Raw genomic sequence first — 15,191 nt, forward strand, 5'->3', positions numbered from 1 at the left:
CTAGGATCCAGGAGGGTATGGAAATTCGCACAGCTGATGTTTATCCTGACCTGGACTATGGACAGGGGTTGCATGAAGCAGTCGGCTCATTTCCACTATTGACTATGTTTAGTGTATGGGCTGTTCATGTACTTGCACAAGCTAATCATACTCCCCCTTTAGTCATCTCTTCTCAAGACTAAATACATTTGTTTTACTCTTTCCTCATAACTAAGATCCTCCATGCTGCTTATCAGTTTTATGGCTCTTTATTTATGGTACATTTTCTAACTCCAGGGCATCCTTTCTATGAACTAATTCTTAAACACATCTGGTCTTACATGGGGGGTGTTCATACTGTTATGCATTTAGAGTGTGCTGGCCAGCCCACCTAATCGAAAAGTAGGGGCATGACTAATAGGCTGTGAACCAGACACTATGCAGTACCCTTGTGGGAACAAGCCCTATGCAGGCCTTTATTGTGCAATTGTATACTGGGAAGTCAACCCCTCCAGGAATGGCTATTGATCTGGTATTTTGCACCTGTGTTGCTGACATCTTGCTTTATGGGCTGGCTGCACCTTGTAGTGCATTTGTTTCAAGATCTAGGCAGGTAAGTTTTGCTGCCTTTTTGTCTGCTGTTTAAAATGAATTTTTGGAGACTTTGAGTCTTCTTTAGTGGCTTTGCTAATTAGTTTAGTGTTGGGACTCGTAAGAGTGGGGACCTTTGGTGCAGGTTACGAGCTTACGTATTTTGGCCAAAATATCAACTAATACCTCACTATTTTTGTATTTTTTGCACTATATTTTTCGGGGTGCAGCCAAGCCCAAACACATTTGGTCTTACATGGGGGGTGTTCACACTGTTATGTATTGAGAGTGTGCAGGCCAGTCCGCCTAATCGAAAAGTAGGGGTGTGACTAATAGGCTGTGAACCAGACACTATCCAGTACCCTTGTGTGAACAACGCCCTATGCAGGCCTTTATTGTGCAATTGTATACTGGGAAGTCACTCCCTCCGGGAATGGGTAGGTGGAGAATGGCTGTTGATCTGGTATTTTGCACCTGTGTTGCTAACATCTTGCTTTATGGGCTGGCTGCACCCTGTAGTGCATTTGTTTCAAGATCTGGGCAGGTAAGTGTTGCTGCCTTTTTGTCTGCTGTTTAAAATGCATTTTTGGAGACTGTGAATCTTCTTTAGTGGTTTTGCTAATTAGTTTAATTCTTAAACACGAACTGCATATTCCAGATGAGGTTGCGCTAACTCATTATACAGTGGTAGTATTGCATCCCTGTCCCACAACTTCAGGCCTCTTTTAATACATAACAATATCTTACTGGCCTTAGAAGCAGCTGATTGAGATTGCATGTTGTTATTTAGGCTGTGATCTACAAGTATACAAAGATCCTTCTCTACAAGTGACTCTCCTAGTTTTCCTCCCCACAGAGCAGAGGATATGCTGCATTCAGATTATTAGTGCTCGGGTGCCAAACTTTACATTTCTCAACATTGAGTGTTATCTGCCAAACACTCAGTTTGTTGAAGTCAGTTTATGAATATGTTTCATAGACTACACAAAACTACATAGTTTGGTGTCATCTGCAAAAAACAGAGACACTACTCTGAATACATCTTCTCTATTAATGTTATTATGTTGAACAATAGCTGACCCAGCACTGAACCTTGGCGTAAAACATTTGCAAAGTCCAAAAACACTATCAATAGCTGACACTATACAAGTTGCTACTCACCTCTTCATAAAAACTTATCAGGTTAGTTGACATCTACTGTCCTGAGTTCAACCATGCTAGCTGTCAATTACAATGTTATTCTTTACCACATACTCCTGTATATAATCTCTTACAAGGCTTTCAAACTTTTTCCACAAAAATGGATGTTAGCCTTAGGGTTCATACCCATATGTGTGAAAAAAAAGTTCCAATATCAGGACCGAAAAAATGGATGAGTGTTATGCGAGTGTCATGCAAGTACAATCTGATTTTTCACACCTAGCATTCATTTTACATCCGAATGCAATGTATTTTTAACATGAGCTTTTACATAGAGCAATTCTCTATGTCATTACACATCATTTTCAAAGGAAAGATTCTTCAAAATTTATATATATAATAGATAGAGATAGATGTGACAGGTTAGGATAGAATAGATAGAATAGATGTATACACTTTGAATACATAGATACATAGATGTCAGTGACACACACACATATACACTGTATGTGTGGCGCCCCTGAGGCTTCAGTCGCCACAGAGGTACTGCACCTCCTCCTGAGGTGTGGTGCCCCACCATCCAGGTAAGGTGGGAACTCCTGACCACGCTCCAACACCTGCACCCCTCACCATAAAGTAGTGTAGCAAAGCCACATTGCGGCTCCTTGCTTAGAGAGTAGCAGAGCACCTTTGGTGGTTCCCTACTTGGAACACGAAACGTGCTGGGAGGTGAGTGGAGTTTAGAATACATAAAGAGCGGGAAGGTTTAGTCAGTCAGTGAGTGAGAGAGAGAGAGTCACTCGGAGAGGAGTGCGGATCCCTGGAAGAATGATGGAGGAAGGAGTGCTGCAGCTGCCTCAGTGATCTGAGCCAGCTGGCACAGGGAAGGAAAGAAGGAGAAAGACATTTGGACTGAAACCTGACCTTCTATGAGAGAGAGGGATTAGCACGGAACGAAGGAGTAAAAGGGAACATACAGGACATTGGTTAGAGGAGAACCCTGCCTAGAAGTTCTAAGCGCAAGGCCGGGGCCCGGTCCCCGAGGTTGTATGGATACTGAAGGTCCTGCAGCAGACACCGGTGGAGTAGTGGGCTGTAAATGCACTACTTCCATCTAAGACTTGGGGGCACAACAGAAACTTTGATAGTGAGCCGGGACTCAGGAGTAAGGAGTCCCCGAAGCAGGCTACAGCTGTCTGCCGTACAAGTAGTTCTTGGGAACATCTGCCAGGAGGCACTCCAGTGTAACTCAGTACTAGGAGTACTTCACTTAAAGGCGCTATAGAGGAGACGTTCAGAAAGGTACCTGTTGGCGGAGTGTTGGAAGGGAGCATCCTATCTTTCCTGGAGGTTGACTGAGCCCAGGACCCGGAGGACACAGCACGAAGGCAGGCATCTGTGTGAGCTGCAGACTGTGAGTAAAGCTTTGGAACTACATGCCCTGGTGTCTTCCACTTATTCCCGCATCACTACACCCCACACTACTACATCTGGGCACCGGCCTCTACACCGCCTGTGCCTCTCCTCCATTGCTACATCTACACTGCCCTGGGACTACAGCTCCACCTGTGGGGAGCTTCCCCATCTTGGCTGCAACCCACCACTAGTCCCAGAGGATCTGCATGCAGCGTCGGCCTAACACCTCACTTGCCGAACACTACAGGTGGCGTCACGAACTATTCATCAACTTTATTTCATTGTTCATTCATCCCCTTTTTGCCATGGAGCCCCAGGGCCACGGACCGGGTCACAGCTTCCGTAACAACTCCCATTGAGATCAACGGGCCCAGTACCGAGTACCCCGCTAGATGGGTCGCTCCATTCGTATATATACTCTATTACATATATAGATATCAGCGACACATACATATATACAGTATGTATATATACTACATAGATAGATAGAAGAAAAGCCAGCAATTCACATGCAGCCACGTAGTATACAATCACAGCAGGAGTCGACAAGTTAGAATAGATGGATTACATACAGTATATACACATAGAATTGATAGTTATACAGATGTCAGTTGCATGTACAATTAGTAAAGTGTGTGTGCAGCTTACTGTACATGTATTTAATTAATAAAAGATTATTTTTCTGAAAAAAATGGCGTGGGCCCCCGCATAATTTTGTTAACCAGCAGTTGGAAATCCGACAGCTTGTGGCCGATGTTTATAGCCTGGGAAGGGGGTAATACCCATGGAGCTTCCCAGGCTATTAAGATCAGCTGACAGCTGTATATTAAACCTTTTCTGGCTTTTGAAATGGGGGATCCTAAAAAAAATCAAGTAGGGTCCCCCTATAATTAATAACCAGCAAAGGCTATGCAGACAGCTGCAGGCTGATATTAATAGCCTAGGAAGGGACCATGGATACTGCCCCCCCCGGCTAAAAACATCAGCTCTCAGCCATCCCAGAAAAGGCACATCTATAAGATGTGCCAATTCTGGCACCTAACCTCGCTCTTCCCACTTGCTCTGTAGCAGTGGCAAGAGGGGTGATAGTTAGGGGGGTTGATGTCACCTTTGTATTGTCAGGTGACATCAAGTCCCGAGGTTAGTAATGGAGAGGTGTCAATAAGACGCCCCAATTAGTAACCCCATACTGTATGAAAACCAGACACCCAGAATAAAGTGATTTAATTGAAAGAATGACACAGATTCTTTAATAAATCTAAATTAAACCATACTTACATCCTCATCCATTCCACTGACGCCATCAAAACATCTTTGTATCTCCACCATATTTGACTGTAGGTACTGTGTTTTTTTTCTTTGTAGGCTTTATCCTGTTTTTTAAAAACAGTTGAATGATGTGTATTACTAAACAGCTATATCTTGATCTCATCTGTCCACAAGAAAGCCAGAAGGATTTTGGATTGATATTTTTCAACAATTTTGGTTCTGAAGTCCTCAAACAGTTCTATCCTCCTCTTTCTGTTCTCCATGCTTAGTGTGGCACACACAATGCAAAGATTGAGTCAATTTCTCCCCTTTTTGTCGGGTTCCAGGTGTGATTTTCAGATTGCTCACACCTGTTACTTGCCACAGGTTAGTTTGAACGAGCATCACATGCTAAACCCCATTGGACGCCACCCCCTGTTTGGTGCGGGCTCCGGCAATGAGCCTGCACCATTTCTGGCACATGACAGCTGATCTGATCAGCTGACATGTGACCGGAACAGCCGCAGGTGGAATCGCGATTCACCCGCTGCTGTTAACATGTTACACTCTGACAGTGGCATTTAACATGCACGCGCAGGAAGTACGTCATTACCTCCTCCCATCGGCGCCCATGTCACATGACTGCTGGTTGCCAATGGGTCAGCATGACAACCCAGGGTCAGCAGAAGACCCCTGTGGCTGTCATTGCTGGATCGCTATGAGCTGCAGCCCTGCTCTATATAGCAGAGGCGATTGGACAAGTGCAGCTTCTAGTCTCCCATGGAGACAATTGAAGCAAGTAAAAAGTAATAAAATAAAAAATATTAAAAGAATTAAAAAAAAAAAGTTTAAATCATCCCCCTTTCACCAATTCAAAATAAAACATTAAAAAAATCAAATATAGACATATCTGATATCACCAATAAAATATCAACTTTTTTTTTTTTTTTTTTTTACAAAATGTGGAATTTCTTTTCACCACTAAATAAAAAATAACCTAGACATGTTTGGTGTCTGTGAACTCGTAATGACCTGGAGAATCATAAAGGTAGGTCAGTTTTAGCATTTAGTGAACCTAGTAAAAAAGCCAATCAAAAAAGTGTGGGATTGCACTTTTTTGCAATTTCATCGCAATTGGAATTTTTTTCCTGTTTTCTTTTACATGACATGGTAAAACCAATGGTCTCTTTCAAAAATACAAAACATCCTGCAAAAAACAAGCCCTCTCATGGCCATTTTGACCAAAAACTCAAAAAGTTATGGCTCTGGGAAGAAGGGGAGCAAAAAATGAAAATGCAAAACTAAAAATACCCCTGGTCGTTAAGGGGTTAAAATAAAGTTCTTTACCCTAATAAGAAGTCTATATAGATTTTATATACAGTACATTATTTCACAATGTATACTATTACCAGTAAGTACAATATGTTTGAGGTGCAGTCTTTCAACTACTGGACTTTGCATTTCTAAACACCCAGCTGTGCATTTGCATAATATAAATTATTGCAGTGAAATAAATGTTATATAATGTATTCGGTCATGATGATTAGAATCTAATTGTTGTGTTACTGTAGAAACTACGTGGCACTGTTCTCCAGGAACAGTTAGAACTAACTAGAAGTATTTGTTAAAGAGGCATTTGTGAAACCTACTTATCCATCTGGCGTCAGGCAGTAATGTTTTTGTGTGCCAAGTACCAAAGTCAACATTTTTTTTTATAATTATGTATCTATAATTCCAGTAGATCTGCAAGGCTAGTACCCGGTATGTTGAAATGAAATGCGTTTCTATGTAGGTCAGTGAGTATAATGGATATATTCGAGAATATATGATATCTTATTGACATCTGTAAATGCTTGTTAGCAGGTAATTTTTTATTTTCTATATTTTCCACTACACTCGCTCAGACATGCTGGACTTTATTATTATTTATGTTCCAGATGGAAGAATATTGTTTATTTATTGTTATAAGAATCATAGAAAACATATTATATGCGTAAAATGCTTACGCATAGTGCACAATTAGGGCTAGGGTATGCTTTACCAGCACACAGAGGTAGTTTGCTGTCCTACTCCTGTATACGGTATAAACATCCTGGCCAAGGCAGAGTCGAATGGAAATACACTGTCAACAAACTTTGCTGAAATCAATAGTGCAAGCAATTCTAATAATCTTTGTAATATATCTTATCATAGACATCAGCTTCCTTCCCCACTAATTAATCATTTCTTTCACTCCTCTGCCTCCCGAACTTGTCATCCACTCTGAAAAAATAGCTCAAATCACCATGAGGAGCAGGGAGAAGAAACAGGCAGAGAAATAAAACGAGGGAGGCAAACTTTGGAACAAGTCATTTACTTCACCCCAGGGCTGATTCACATACAAACAGCTCAGTTCTGCAATATAATCTCTTTCAATAATGTACTTTTTATTTGGGGACTTTTTTACAATTAAGAGGAAAGAGAGGGTAAAGCATAATAATCACAATATAATATTAAAATAACAATTACCAGAAAATATTGCTTATAACTAGGGATGAGCGAGCATACTCGTGAGGATTCGGTACTCGGCGAGTAATGCGGTACTCGTGGTACGCGAATCCTCGTGAGTATTTCACTACTCGCCTCGCAATATTCGCAACAGCCCGCACAGCCCTGCACAGTCCCGCCCAGCACGGCCCACCACAGTTCCACACAGCCCAGCACAGTCCCGCACAGTACCTGCAAAACCCTGTACAGTCCCGCACAGCACGGCACAGTCTTCACACAGGCCAGCACTGTCCCGCACAGCCAGGCACAGTCCCCGCACAGGCCAGCACAGTCCTGCATAGCCTGGCAAAGTCCCCGCACAGGCCAGCACAGTCCCGCATAGCCTGGCACAGTTTTCGCACAGTCCCCACCCAGTCCATCACAGTGCCTGCCCATTAATCGCATTTCCCATAGACTTACATTGGACTCGGTACTCGTTACGAGTACCCGAGTATTAGGAGGTACTCATAACAAGTACAGCGAGTCCGAATACTACAGTACTCGCTCATCCCTACTTATAACTTGAAAAAACAGGGAGAAGAATCCAGGGAAGAAGGGAAGGAAAGGAAAAGAAAGAGAGGGAAAAGAGGGAAGGAAAGGGATAAGGAAGAGAGGTAAGGTTAGGGAAGATAAGTATGGAAGAACAGGGAAAAGGAGGGTAAAGAGTGATCATTCTATTTATAATCATAGTAATAAGATCACAGGATTTTTTTCATTTGTTTGTATTAAAAATTTATATATATTTCCTGGCAATCAATATATTTATATGGACAGGATATTCCTGCTCTGGTAGAAATAGGAGTTCCAGGAAGAACAAATACAGTAATATTTTTTTAAACAGTTGTTTTAAAGAAAGAGAATATTCAAAAGAATTATGAATAGACATTCTTTTTAAGACTTCTGAGGTGGTAGGGACTTCAACTGACTTCTGTTTAGTTGCGATTAATAGTTTTGTTATAACAAATATACTGTATGTATTGAAATATGTTTCATCTTCCTTCGGATCTCTTTCATGCTACCGTGCTGCTGCTTGTCCCTGGCTGCTAAAAAATGAATGCACAGCAGAAATCCCTGTCTGTGTGCTGTGCTGTACTTGGCAGAGATCACAGCTGCTCCCAGTGAATTGCAAAATCGAAAGAGAGCCTGCATAGGGGAAACTAGGGAAAATGCAGGATACAGTGTTATTACTTATGTCCACACAGAACAGCATTTTCTGAAAAGACACTTGAAAGTACAGTTACCCTTTAAGGTACATGTGTCTCATTAAACTAAGTAGCAAAACCACAAAAGAGGACTAAAAATCCTCCAAAAATTCAAGAATTAATACAGCAAAAAAAGGGGCAGCAGTGTTTCCCTGCCCAATTCTCAGAACTAAATGCACTCTCAGGATGCAGCAAACCCATGTAGTAAAGATGGCAGCCACACAGCTGCAAAACACTGATGAGACAACCACTCACAACCTACCAATTCATGGAGTGGGTGATGGCTTAGTATTAGATTGCACGAAAAACGGCTTGTATAGGGCGCTGGTCACACACAGATAATGCACAGTATGTGGCTTACAGCCTATTAGTGATGCCCATACTATTAGGCTATATGCACACATATGCAGAAAATTTCTGCATGAAAACCAGACTCCTTCCCAGAAAACGCGCGTTTTTTGCCGCGATTTTTGCTCATTTTTGCCGCAATTTTTTCTGGAGCATCCCCAGACACATAGAAAATAGCCAGAAATGCGGAATTTAGCACGAAATTAATGAGCATGCTGCGTTTTTTACCGCAAAGTGTTTTTTTTGCGGTAAAAAACGCATCAATATGCACAAAAAGTGCAAAATGCATTAAAATGAATGGGAAGCTTCTTTTAGGTGTTTTTTTAGTGAATTTTTTGGTAAAACCACTGGAAAAACGCAAAAAAAAATGCAACGTGTGAACACAGCCTTAGGGTAGGCGGGCTGCCCAGCACTATCTAAATCAGTGTTTCTCAACTCCAGTCCTCAAGACCCACCAACAGGTCAAGTTTTCAGGATATCCTTAGCATTGCACAGGTGATTTCAACACCTGCTCAAGCATTAATTCCATCACCTGTGCAATACTAAGGAAATTCTGAAAACATGAAACACTGATCTAAATGCATCCCATGAAAACAGACACCCTAGTTTGCAAGGTCAAAAATAATGGGACTGGCTGCACCCTGAAAAAAAGTGCAAAAAATATATATTCATAATATATGAGGTATTGGTCAATATTTTGGGCAAGATATGCAAGCTCGCAACTCGCGACAAAGGTCCTCACACCTGTGAGTCAAATCTTTGCAAACTAGGGTGTCTGTTCTCATGGGATGCTCTTAGATAGTGCTGGGCAGTCCACCTAATCTGATAGTATGGGCGTCACTAATAGGCTGTAAGCCATATAATGTGCATTACCTGTATGTGACCAGCTGATTTTGTACAATTTAATATTAAGCAGTCACCCCCTCCATGAACTGGTAGGTTGTGAGCATACCTGGATTGCTAATCTGCTGAGCCGTGGCTTTGTACTACAAAGTGGGCCACTGGCTGTTTAAAACATCTTTAGTAGAGGCCCTATGTGAGTGCGCTCTGTCGCTTGCATGTTCTAACAAGGGCCATGACGGCACTTGACAGTACGTGCTCGCTGGGGTGGCCGTTGTCAGCGTGTGCCTGCGCGTGGCTGTGGCCCCTGTCAGCGTGTTCAAGCATGAGTGCTTGCACACAGGGCCTTCAGTATCAAGTTTGAAAGGGCCTCCGCAACTCGTGCAGGGATCTGTTTCGTTTCCTGTACTAATAACCACCAGTCCTAGCCAGGGATCCGCTGCTCTGCACACCCGACGATGGACTCGCCCACCTCAGTTCTTCATCCACCCCCCATCTCAGGGACCTGTGTGAGTTCCAATATGGAAACTTTGGTTTTATGTATGTACAGCACTTGCAGTACCACCTGTATACTGTATATAGACTGCTGTATATACAATATATAAGTGATACTGCAACTCTGCTGTATATACATATTATAGGTGATACTGTGAGTGGTGTGTATAGCCACAGTATCACCTATGTGAAATATAAAAATATATACAGCAGCATCTCCTATATATTGTAGTTATAGCAGTCGCAATATCACCTATATCATGTCTATAGATACAGCAGTCTATATATATATATATATATATATATATATATATATATAGATATATATATATATTACATAGGGGATACTGTGACTAGTATAAATACAATATATGGGTGATACTGCTGTACATATGTTCATATGTTACATAGGTGATACTGTGAGTATACACACTAGTCACAGTATCACCTATATAATGTACACTAGGGTGACCGGATCTCATATTGGGGGGAAAAAATGTTGGAATCTTGTCCGTCTGGACCCCACAAAACGATTCCCCTTTCCAGATATTGAGAGAGCCAAAATTTGAGCTCGATCAAACGACGTTAACCCGTGCCGCTCGTTGCTCAAAGTTTGAAAAAATCCAAATTGAGTTTTTTTAAGATTTAGGTATTTTGCATAGTCTGTTAGACTATAAAGAATATGACAACAACATTGCAGAAATAGCCCTGACCAAATTTTCGAACCATTTTTGGTATTTGAGTGCAGAGTTGGTGGGATTATCGTTTTTTGATCCCACCATTACAGACAATGAAAAGTTGTTAATGGCTAATAAATTGCTCAGTAGCACAGATGAACCATCAGAGCACGCTAACCTACATGAGTTGATAATTTTACATAGTTATCTAATCTATTCTAGAGCTTTTGTTAAAGTAGTTTTTGAAACGTCAGAATATAATGCTCGGCATTTGCTTACAACTTGCAGGACATATTGCTTTTGTTCTTCATCTTTTGTCAGAAGGTCGTTAAAGTCGGTTACTTCCTACCTGTTTTAATTTTTCTTTCCTAACTTTTGGCTTTACAACCCTAGCATGCTCTGATAGTTCATCTGTGCTACTGAGCAATTTATTAGCCATTAACAACTTTTCATTGTCTGTAATGGTGGGATCAAAAAACGATAATCCCACCAACTCTGCATTCAAATACCAAAAATGGTTCGAAAATTTGGTCAGGGCTATTTCTGCAATGTTGTTGTCACATTCTTTATAGTCTAACAGACTATGCAAAATACCTAAATCTTAAAAAACCTCAATTTGGATTTTTTCAAACTTTGAGCGACGAGCGGCACGGGTTAACGTCGTTTGATCGAGCTCAAATTTTGGCTATCTCAATATCTGGAAAGGGGAATCGTTTTGTGGGGTCCAGACGGACAAAATTCCGACATCGATTTTTTGTGGTCACCCTAATGTACACACAACTGTCTACATACCAGGTTTGGCTGATATGAGTTACAGCGACCGCCTTTCAGGGCTTAACCCCAGTGTCAGTCCCAGTAATATATACAGCCCAGTGCCAGTAATGTGTATATACCCCAGTGTCAGTGCCAGTAATGTATATAACCCAGTGTCAGCCCCAGTGATGTACAAGTATATACCCCAGAGTCAGTGCCAGTAGTGTAAATACCCCAGTGTCAGCCCCAGTGATGTATATACCCCAGTGTCAGCACCAGTAATGTATATACCCCAGTGTCAGCCCCAGTGATGTACGAGTATATACCCCAGAGTTAGTGCCAGTAGTGTATATACCCCAGTGTTAGCCCCAGTGATGTATATACCCCAGTGTCAGCCCCAGTGATGTATATACCTCAGTGTCGTCCTCCTCTCATATATATGCCCCAGTGATGTATATACCCCAGTGTCAGCACCAGTAAGGTATATAGCCCAGTGTCAGCCCCAGTGTAATATATACTCCAGTGTCGGCCTCCCCTCGTGTATATACCCCAGCGTCGGCCTTCACTCATGTATATACCCAGTGTTGGCCTCCACTCTTGTATACACCCCAATGTCAGTGTCCCCTCATGTATATACCCCAGTGTCGGCCTCCCCTCATGTATATACCCCAATGTAGGCCTCCCGTCATATATATATAACCCAGTGTCGGCCTCCCCTCATGTATATACACCAGTGTCGGCCTCCCCTCATGTACAGTATATACACCAGTGTCGGCCTCCCCTCATGTATATACCCCATTGTTGGCCTCCCCTCATGCATATACCTCAGTGTCAGCCTCCCCTCATGTATATGCCTCAGTGTCGGCTTCCCCTTATGTATATACCTCAGTGTTGGCCTCCTCCCATGTATATACCGCACTCGGCCTCCTCTCATGTATATACCGCACTCGGCCTCCTCTCATGTATATGTCACACTCGGCCTCCTCTCATGTATATGTCGCACTCAGCCTCCTCTCATGTATATGCCGCTCTCATTCAGCCTCCTCTCATGTATATGCCGCACTCAGCCTCCCCTCACACCCTCCATGCACACGATAACTGCACTTGATACTTGACTATTGCACTTAAACACACGGGCTGATGACTGGATCATGCAGCTTTATATGAAAATCCCTATTTATTATAATTGCCAGACCTGAAATAACAAGCACTTCTCACCTACTGTGTCCCCCCATTTCCTTGTAGATTGTAAGCTTGCAAGCAGGGACCTCACTCCTAATGTCACTTTTTAAATTGTCTTAACTTGTATTGAATTTATTGTCTGTACATGTGCCCACTTAATTGTAAAGTGCTGCGGAATATGTTGGCGCTATATAAACAAAAATTATTATATAAATAAAAATTATTATTGTTATTATCCCCTCATGTATATACCCCAGTGTCGACAGTGTCCCCTCATGTATATACCCCAGTGTCGGCCTCCCCTCATGTATATACCCCAGTGTCAGCCTCCCCTCATGTATATACCCCAGTTTCGGCATCCCCTCATGTATATACCCCCAGTGTCGGCCTCCCCTCATGTATATACCCCAGTGTCAGCCTCCCCTCATGTATATACTGCACTCGGCATGGAGCACATATTCATTACTTTAATGAGCGGTAGCACGTGACCGCTGAACACAGAAAGAAGCAGCTGGTGCCGGAGACCATCGGAGAAGCAGGGAAGTGCAGAGACCACATCAAGAGGGAGTGAGTATGACGGGGAGGAAAGGGGGAGGTAGGAGGAGCCATGCATACCATACACGGGGAGGATGGGGAGGATGCCAATCCTTGCATACAGCAGGGGGAGGACGAAGGAGCCATGCATACAGCAGGGGAAGGACGGAGAAGCCATACATACAGCAGGGGGAGGACGAAGGAGCCATGCATACAGCAAGGGTAGGACGGAGGAGCCATGCATACAGCAGGAGGAGGATGGAAGAGCCATGCATACAGCAGAGGGAGCCACACATACCAGGACAGGGATGAGGGGACAATGCATACATGGCTTATGCTTGAGTCAATGAGCTTACCCAGTTTTCCGTGGCAAAATTTGGTGCCTCGGCTTATACTCGGGTCGGCTTATACTCGAGTATATATGTTATCTGTATTATTCTGTACATATACAGTGCACAATACCACTTCTCCTGCCCTGTATATATGCACTGGATAGGTGATAAGTTTCCAATTGCTGGTGATCCTACTGCTGGGACCCCATGATCCAAAGAACTGGAGCTCTGAAGAGCACCATTTAAATGGAGCTGTGGTCGATCTTACCCAATGGCATGCCATTCACATGTGGCTCATCAAATAACTCCTTAAAGAAAGTGTAGAGGGGCACAACAAAGTATAGCAAAAATTCACTGTTCGGGGATGAGGAGTGTTATAGTATGTGGGCTGGTGGGTTATGTGTGGCAGGGCTACTTTTTTGTCCCAGTTCGGCCTTTGTTGTGAGTGGTTGTCTCATCAGTATTTTGCACCTGTGTTGCTGCCATCTTTATTACATGGGTTTTGCGCTATCCTGATAGCGCATTGGATCTGAGACCTTTTTTTGCTTTATTAATACGTGTCTCATCCACCCCTCCTACCTACACATACATTGAAACGTGTTGTATATACATATTTTACATAATGGACAATGAAATGTGATGCATAAATTACTACAGATATGTCATGTAATGTGTGTTGTAATCTGTGTCCAAAGTCAGTACTAGGAAAGTAAATTGTAAGTAAAGGTCATCTTATGCTCAAGTTATACAGACCTAAATAAAATTTATTTTTGGGTTTCACCCTGAAACACTCTTTTGGGAGGTAATACTGGGATATTGGTAATAGTTGTTCATAGACACAGTCAGTTTTTAACAATTACAAAATAACTCTTTAGAACAAAAAAGAACCTTTCAAAACTACTGTCACTGTATTGGTGTGATTTTGAAGTTCTTTAGTTATTTTTTCCATATCCCATGTGTGTCTATACTAGAACTAGCAGAAACTTCTTCTTTCTAGGTATTCTCTCCAGGAAAAATACTTAACCCTAGGTCACTACATAAATCTAGAAAGGCAGATTTATGTAGCTCGTCATGTCTATGTAAGGTGTAGGTCACATATTGTTTTCATTATGGAAAAAGTACCATCTTTTTAGTGAGTCATTATATGTCACTTTATAGAGAGGAGGTTGGTGAACAAAATGATTGGACTGCAGATTGACGTTCCTGGGTTCTTATACCAGCCATACAACTAAGGCCTGTTTCACATTTCTGTTTGTTGCCACCAGTCAAAATCCGCCGTTTTGCAAAAAAAAAAGGATTTGCCATTTTTTTTGGCGGATCCATTTTTTTTCCCATTGACTTGCATTAGCGGCGGATTTTGACGAATGGTCACCCATTGGATCCGTTTTTTGACGGATCCGCCAAAATTTTGGCGTCCGCTGACTTGAGTGGACGGACAATGAAACGTTTTTTGTCTGCATCAAAATAGCGGACAGCAACGGATCCGCCGCTATCCGCCATTCGTTATAATGGTCGCATATGGGCGGCGGATCCGTTGCCACCTGTTTTTTGACGGAATCCGGCAACGGATCCGCTTTTTGACACTGAGCATGCCCGAAAGAATTTCCTTGCCAGAAATTTAACCCCGAATTCTGTTCTGGCGGCAGAAATCTCTCTCTCTCTCCTTTAAATTTCCACCACTAGCTGATAATGCGGATCCGTCAAAAAAACGGATCCGGTAGCCTCCGTTTGTGCCACAACAGAAACAGATCCGTTTTTTCATATTCTGGCGGATTTACACTGACGTCAAAAAACCGAAATGTGAAAAAGGCCTAAAGCGCACAAGCCTATCTTTCTTCTACCCAGAGATATTGAGATTGGTTTAGGAGAGAATAAAATATTTGTTTCATATTTTTTGGATTATTGCTTTATTACTTTGAGCTAAATTA

General features: G+C 42.3%; 1 long non-coding RNA gene across 1 annotated transcript in view; it reads left to right on the plus strand.

The window, feature by feature from the left end:
* The first annotated feature begins 314 nt into the window (after positions 1 to 314).
* LOC141098993 (uncharacterized) overlaps positions 315 to 15,191 on the plus strand; it is a 73,854-nt gene continuing 58,977 nt past the window's right edge. Inside the window, exon 1 of the long non-coding RNA XR_012234401.1 lies at positions 315 to 592. This is a non-coding gene — a long non-coding RNA (uncharacterized lncRNA). The remainder of the gene's footprint in view (positions 593 to 15,191) is intronic.

This window comes from Dendrobates tinctorius, unplaced genomic scaffold (genome assembly GCF_039654945.1).
Source record: "Dendrobates tinctorius isolate UK_male_01 unplaced genomic scaffold, ASM3965494v1 ptg000097l, whole genome shotgun sequence".
Lineage (NCBI taxonomy): Eukaryota > Metazoa > Chordata > Amphibia > Anura > Dendrobatidae > Dendrobates > Dendrobates tinctorius.